Genomic DNA, 7,995 nt, shown 5'->3' on the forward strand with positions numbered 1-7,995 from the left:
AAAAAAAAAAAAAAAAAAAAAAAGAACATATATTTTAAAAACACATACAGTGGCATCACTAGGGGGATAAATGGAGTGTGGGTCATACCAACTGGCACTGTAAGAGGAGGTGACATCAAAATGACTGTCTATGAAATTTTTGTACAGTTTTTAAGCAGAAATATATGTTGTTTTAATAAAAAATATGCCTATACTTAGTTATAAAAAAAAAATGTGAACAGGCAGGTTTTCCACCCGCTGAGGTCTCCCCTTCCTGAAGAATGCACCCCTCTTTGATCTGGGTATAGTTACGCTGATGCATTCATATCAATAAAACCCCATTACACCCAATACCTTAGTGCTCTTCTCTGTACCTATCTCACACCTCAGAAAGAAGGAGACAGGCAGGCACCCTGATGGCTGTGAAGGCCAGAGGCCACAAGACATGACGGCAAGCAGCAGTAGGTGTGTGCTGTTGGCTTCCAGTGGTTTCTGAGGATGATCACCATGTTGTCCTTTGGCCACCATATCTGAGCTCACAGGTGACTCTGATAGACACCAGCGCCCCCTTTCCTAGGTGAAGTGATTCTGGGACTCCATGTGGTACGTATGTGCATGGTGTGATGCACATGTGTGGGGGGGTGTGGTGTAGGCATGTGTGTGGTATGTGTGTGAGAGAGAGTGTAGTATGTATGTGTGGTGTAGATAGGGTCCAAGGCCTTTTACCTGAACTCTACCTCGAGTGTACAGCCCCCCACTCCGAGGACAAGGCCTCCCTACTGCCGCATTAATTCCCCAACACCTGTGTACCCCCAGAGCCCCAGACAGGGCCTGCCTGACAGGCACTCAGTGCTGGCATTCTGAGTAAACTCAAGAAGTCTCCCCAGGTCACTGTCTTCTGGGCTCAGTCCTGCTGTCCAGGGACAACGCATGGCCTTGGGTGGGTTTTTCCAAGTCTGGTTTATATTCAAGTCACCAGGGAAGACTGCTGAAGTGCACAAGCCCAGACCTTGCCCCCAAACACTGGATCTGAATTTTCTGGGGGCCGGGCCCAGGCGTCTGCATGGATGAACACTGCCCAGGGGACTGAAGCTTTCAGGGTACAGCAGGCCCCACCACAGCCAGCTGCATTGTTCCCTGAGCACCACAGCTGCCAGCAGCTGGAGCAGAATCCCCCCCTGAACAGTATCGAGGGAAGAGGTTTTAGGAGGAGAAGCCAGTCAAAGAGAGAGTGAGCCCAGGGCAGGATTTGAAAACACCATGGTGGTCTGGAAATTCAATCTCCCCCCAAAAATGAAGCCTCCTCCAGTGCACTGACGGTCTCTGGTATTTTCCCTCAGTTGGTTTCTCGGAGCAGAGACAAGAAGATGGTAACAGGTTGACTCTTTGATTGCCTGTGTAAGCTCCTGGGACGTTTATTACCAGGAGTCTAAGGCATTTGACTGCTAACTGGAAGGCTGGTGGTTCAAACCCACCAGCAACTCCTCAGAAGGCGGACTGGGCAATCTACTTCAGTAGAGATACTGCCTCAGAAACCCAAGGAGGGGTCACTATAAGTCGACCTGACTTGAGGGCAGTGAGTTTGTTGCTTTTTTGTTTAGGGAAAAACAAGGCCCTTTTGAACTTCAGAACATTGGTTTTCTTTACTCATTTAAAGAGACACAGCTATGCCTGGATGCCAGGAAGCTGAGGCCAACATACATATAAGAGAAACCTGTCCACTGTCACTAGATGAATCCAGGCAGACACCAGCCTCCTCCAGGATCTAGAGGATCGCCCACTCCAAAAACCTCTGGGCTTTTGGGGGCCTAGAACTCTGCTGATGCTGATGCTGTTGCTGACAACCAGGGGTCCCCCAGGCCTCTACCCAAACCCACTCTGCCTGGGCTCTCTGGACTGCTGTGTGTACTTTTTCAATCACCAGATAAAGGTACAGCCTCCTGCCTTGCCCACAGGGGGCAGACTTACCATCACTTGCTACTCCTGGACCCCTGAGACTCAGGCATGGGTATGAGGTGAGCAGAGAGGCTGGGTTGAATGGGTTAAAGTGAAGATTAAATGAAAAACTGGGGGTGGGGGTGGGAATAACAGCTTAGTTCCCCCATAACCCAAACGACCTGTCTGGGCCCTAAGCATTCTCTATGGCATGAATTTAGTTCTTGGCAAGATTCAGAGGAAGGGGAAATACATTCAAGAAGCGTGTAACTCCCTCACGGGGTGATGTTGGATAGTTGCTACATAAGAGCGGTGGGAAGGGATATTCCCTTCAGACTCAGAAAACTGATCATGGTTGCGGGGGGCGGGGGGGTGAGTGCGAATTCTTGGCAGCTCAAAGCGTGAGACCTGAGAGAACTCAGTACAGGGACAGTAGGGGGAAAGAAGATGGCCCTAAGTCTCCAGGGCAGGTGGGATGACGCGGGTCGCACCCAGAGACAGCATGCAGCTGGGGTCGGGAACTGGTTCAGGGACAGGCAGGCTGGCCTGTGGACTGGCTCAAGACTCCTGGGTCACAAGCCGAGCTCTATGTATGATAACAAGCTCTGTGGCTTTGCAGTAGCCAAACAGCCACTCCGGGTCTGAATGTCTCTCCTTGTGTACAGGAGGTGCAAGGAGTCTTTAACTAGGTGATAGCTTAAACTTGTCCACCTACAAGAGGTCATAATTCGGTAATGACCTAGAGGCAAGGCAAGCCACACAAACCAGTCATATTCCAACCCAAGGGAAGTCTGGGGCAGACCACAGAGTCTTAAGGAGAAAATTGTATTCGGCATGTCAAGAACGGCCACAGCTCTTACATACTTTCCCTTGAAAGTTTGGTTGTTGCTGTGTTCATCCTTGTTCATCAGATCAACTTGCAAGCATAACCTCTCAGCCTAACAAAGGTTAAAAAACAGCTTCTTGATGCATTCTTCTGTGAAGAGCCACGCTGACATAGACCTTATTTTATTATTTCTTATCTATAATGCAAAGCACACTTTCATTAGCAAATACTTTCCTATTAAAATACCACTTAATACCTGCTTAGAGATGACATTTTAAAAACTTTGTAGATTAAAAAAAAAAAGGTGACCTCACCTTCTCCAAGCTTCAATTACTTTTTTTAAGCATCACTCCACAAAACGTTTGAGTGGGAGCCACCGTCATTAGCAGCCCCTAGGCAGACACAGCAGGCTGGGTAGCTCCTTACAGCCCACAGGCAGTGTCCTTTGACTCCTTCTACACACCTAATTGTATACAGAGAGCTAAAAACATGCACAATCATTCCCAGCTATATAGAGGTGGTCATAATGACAATTACAAACGCTCATCCTAGAGTCTCCCACCAGCGACCCTAGATAGCGCACCTGTTTGCATCCGCCCGGTGGAGTCAGTTCGGTGTGTGCTGCACCCCGCGCACGGCACCCCTTTCTGGAGAAGAAGGGCATGCACCCCTGCAACGCTGGATGGATACTTACAGAGGGAGAGGCGCTGGTGCATCCGCGTCCCACGACGGGGCAGGCAGCCGCGGCGTACCTGCTGTGTGATCAGGCCTGCTGTCCCAGAGGAGATAAGACCTCACACCTTAGCTCCCGGTGACCAATCGCAAGCCTGGATCCCAACCCTGCAGCCAATGGGGACGCAGGGCGGCTGCCAATGGGAGCGGTCGGGGGAGATACAAGGTAACAAGTTGCAGAGGGTGACACTAGTTGGGGCAGAGCTGGGCGGGGCCGGCCTGAACTTCTCACCCCTTAGGTCAGCCAGGGTCAGGGCTGGTGCACCACCCAGTCTGGTATCTGCTCCGAGCACTGAACGGGGCGATGATCCTGCCTTACAGGGTTCCTGTGAGTGTTGAAAAGGACACCGTAAACACAGGGTCTAGAGGCTCAGGCTCCTGTCTCAGAGACAAAATGAAACATGTACCTTCAAGGAACTAGAAGCAAGGAAAGAGGAGAGGGGGACGAAGTTTAAATAAGGGAGGAGAAACAGGGCACAGGAAGGAAGAGACCCTGCTGAGAACAGATCTTTAAAAGTTCCCAACAAAATGCCAAAGAAAAGAGAAGTGCTCACTCTTTGAGATAGCAGGTGTCCATTCAGCATGGAAAAGACAAACAAAATAAAAACATCCATTTTCCCCAAAATGTGCATACACTCTTGTCTTTGGGCTTCTTCATGCTTGAGTCCCTGTACCCTAACTACCTCACGGCAGGCCCAGGGTCTTAGGTTGTATACCAGCAGCAACTGGGTGTCGAGAATGTTCTGGAGCAAATGTACGCATCAGCTCCTGCTGAATGGGCTCACAGCTTGTGGGGCAGAGGCAGGACCTGGAGCTAGGCGGACCCACTGCACCTCCCAGGTACCCCCTTGCTGCTGCTTGACCTGAGAGGGGGTATTTCACCTCCGGGCAGTGGTTAACCCTAGTCACTTGGCTGGCAGCAGGGCTGAGGTGGCTTGGGGATTTGGCTTCTCGTCCAGGACCCAGTGCCTGGGGGGCTGAGAGAAGCCCCTACCTCAGCATGCTCCAGTGCATCTGCTGGAGCACCTCTGGGTGCTACTGACGTTTAACTCCTGTGGCATGGGTCTTCTGTGAAGGGACTGTGGTGACACATTAAATGAAACAATGGTTAGGTGTTAGGACACTCACAGAGCAAACCAACTAAATCAGACCCACTGAAATGGAGGCAATTACGTCTCATCGTGATCCTGGAGGACAGAGTAGAGTTGCCCACAGGATTTCCAGGGCTGTCAGTCCTTACAGAAGCAGACTGCTCCTGCAGAGTGGATCGTGGGTCTGAACTGCTCACCTCGTGGTCAGCAGCCGAATCCCTTAACCACAGTGCCACCAGAGCTCCCTCACAGAGAAAGCACCCAGTAAAGGTCATTCCCCGTCTCCCTGTCAAGGTTCCTCTAGGTCTAAAAGTCTGCCAAGGTTGGGGCTAGCCTTTTCCCCTGGCTCTCAGGCGGCCATGGTGGGGTCTCTTAGGGTCCCTGAAGAGCCTCTCTTTGTCCGTGCCCTTCACTCTCTGGGGTCGCTGCCCTGGCCGTGACCCACACCTCCTGTCGCCAGCCCACCCACAGCATCGCTGGGGCCTGGCGGAACAGGGGTCACTCAGGGGTCACGAAGCTCTGCCTTGCACCGAGAAGACACAGAGCGGTGGAAGCCTGGCCCGAGCTTCTCAGCCCCGGCCTCGCCTCCACACCTGCCTCCCCGGGGAAAAATCACTTGGAGCAGATTTGCACCCAGAAGTCAGGGTGGGGTGGATTAAGTAGCTGACTAGTTTATTTCTTGAAAACGAGGCTCTCCGCTCCACTTCAACCAACCCTCCCCGCCGAAGCTGTGTCCCTCCCTTCAGCCTTTGCTTTGAAGCCGCGAGACCCGCTGCTGGCTTTTCGCCAGTTCTCCTCGGCAACATCCACACACACACACACTGCAGCCCTCTGACCCTGAGCCCGATCCCACAGTCACACAGATCCTGCCCTGAAATAACTCCTTCTCCCTCCACCCTCTCCTCCCTGAGCTCCATCTCCACACAAGGTCCCACCAGGAACTTTCTAAGATCCTTGTACTTGCACTCACCCCAAAGGGCCTCCCTTTTCTGGAGTCTCTCACCTGGTTCCCCATGGCCAATTTCTGTGCATGTCATGTGACAAAGGGCAAGAGATCAGACCCTGTCACCTTCTTTATCCTCCAAACAAAATGAGGGTGATCGTTCATGTATTGAGAACCTAACCCGTCGCCCTATAGTGTTTCCAAGGCTGTAAATCTTTACAGAGGCAGACTGCCACATCTTTCTCCCATGGAGCAGCGGGCGGTTTTGACCCTCTGAACTTTTGGTTAGTAGCTGAACAATTTAACCACTGCACCACCAGGGCTCCTGTATTGACTCAACGGCAGTGGGTGTGGTTTTCCAGAGCACCTACTCTGTCCCTAATCCTTATGACCATCCTGTGGAAAGTCCCATCTCCATTATAAAGACAAGGGTCTGACTCTCAGTACCTAAGGTGATCTCTGGCCTCAGGGCGCTCTGCCTTCTAGTCTCCCAGGGAGGCATTTGGTTCAGTAACTATCCTTTAATTTCTTTAGGCCAGAGAGAAATGTGCATGGCTGTGTGAGTTTCAGAAGAAAAGGACCCTCCAGGTTGAAAAGGTCTGTGGCTCACTGGGCGGGGTGAAAAAGGCAGAGGTCAATGCAAGGACAAGCACTTGGATTCCAGGGAGGGGCGCCTGGCACGTGGAGGGAGAAGAGTGGTAGATGTCATCCCAAACAGGCTTTTGCAGGCCACCTCCTTCTCCCAGGGCCAGACTTGGGCTCCAGGAGAGTCCATGAACACAGTAGCCTCCTTGGAGCGGGGTAGGCACTTTCTGCTAGAGGAGGGAAGATGTTTGAACCCCCAAAGCTATGTCTCAGGGCAAGCACTCTGCCCCTCCCTGGGCCCCATGGGAGAACTCCTAAGGGCTCAGGGCCTGCTACCCACCCACCCACCCACCTGACTTCTCAGGGCCCTGCTGCTGGGGGTCCTGGTTTTTTGTTTTACAGTCTCCAGTTCTTTTCAGCTGTTTTCCTCATGCAGTGTATCCAGGAACTTCTGGCCACATATGAACCCCTAGTTTAGGTTTGTGGCCACCATTTATGGGCGTATCTGAAATGGGAGCCTCTGTTCACACATTTGGAGGAATAATTTTACACACATGCACCTCACTTTATTCTTTAAAATACCTCTCATAGTTTGGGAGCCTGAACTCTACAGAAGCCCTGTTCAGCAATTTGCTCCTGGAGTTATTGGAGGCCTCCAAATCTTATGAGCCCCCCCCCCCATTTTTTGAGGGATGTTCTGTTTCAAGGGTTTAAAATACACTAAAGTGCTTTGAAAAGTACAAAGAGCTTACAAACACTAATAAAGTTGAGGCTAAGTGATTTCCTCAGAGATGAAATCTAACCAGCGATGTCTCTGTATGGGGTTGTCCGTTATTATAATGTCACTCACAAAACATTTTTCTTCCCTCATCTAAGAAATAGTTTCCAAAGAATTGAAAGCAGGGACTCAAACAGATGCTTGCACTCAGATGGGATTAAGGCTAGGACCTACACTACAAGGATTTGGCTTCGTTGACTGAGAGTATCTGCAAAGAACCTTGTTTCTCCAAACAGGGCCATGTCTACGACTGCAGGGGTTAGAACTACTACAGTCTCTCTCTCTCTCTCTCTCTCTGTCTCTCTCTCTATCTCTATCTCTTTTCCTTTGGGTCAAGTTTTTTTTTTAATTTTTTTAATTTTAATTTTTATTTTTTCAGTGTTTCCTCCCCTCTCCTCCCACCCCACCCCAGGTAACCAACAAAGAACATTTCCTTCCATATATAAGCTTTTCCTTGACTTTTTACAATAATGAACTAATACAATATTTGTCCTTCTGTGATTGACTTATTTCACTCAGCATAATACAACAGATCTCTTTTGGGGACACAGTTCAGTCCATAACCTATATTCATAGAATCATATTGTGGTTAGTACATGCAGTGCTATGGTCAGGCTGTTTCTGCGATTCACACATTGTCGTCCCATGATCTTGAAACCGGTAAACACAGATATGGACTAGATGGGATTAGCAATCTTAACTCATGTGCATATAGCAGTAAGGAGCTCTGGTGTTGTAGTGGTTAAGAAATTTGGCTCCCAACCAAGAGGTCAGTGGTTCAGAAAAACCCACCAGCCACTCCTCAGAAGATGATGAGGCAATCTGCTTCTGTAAAGATTTACAGCCTTGGAGACCCAATGGGGGTTGCTATGAGTCAAAATTGAAGGCAGTGAGTTTTTTTTTTTTTTATTGATTGAAAAGTATTAACTCGTTCAATTTGCACAGGTCCAAGAGCAGCATCATCATGGATGAGGCAGTACCTCTTACACTACCACCCTCAGCATACGGAGTGCCTTCCTACCCACATCCTCATAAGCACTTTGTGTAGTCAAAATTTTAGGCATTGCCATCTGATAGGTGAAAAATGCTACCACATGTTTATAACAGCTCTATGGGGATAGAATTC

Source organism: Orycteropus afer, unplaced genomic scaffold, assembly GCF_000298275.1.
Source record: "Orycteropus afer afer isolate SDZICR_OR568_19922 unplaced genomic scaffold, OryAfe1.0 scaffold00365, whole genome shotgun sequence".
NCBI classification, from domain to species: Eukaryota; Metazoa; Chordata; class Mammalia; order Tubulidentata; family Orycteropodidae; genus Orycteropus; species Orycteropus afer.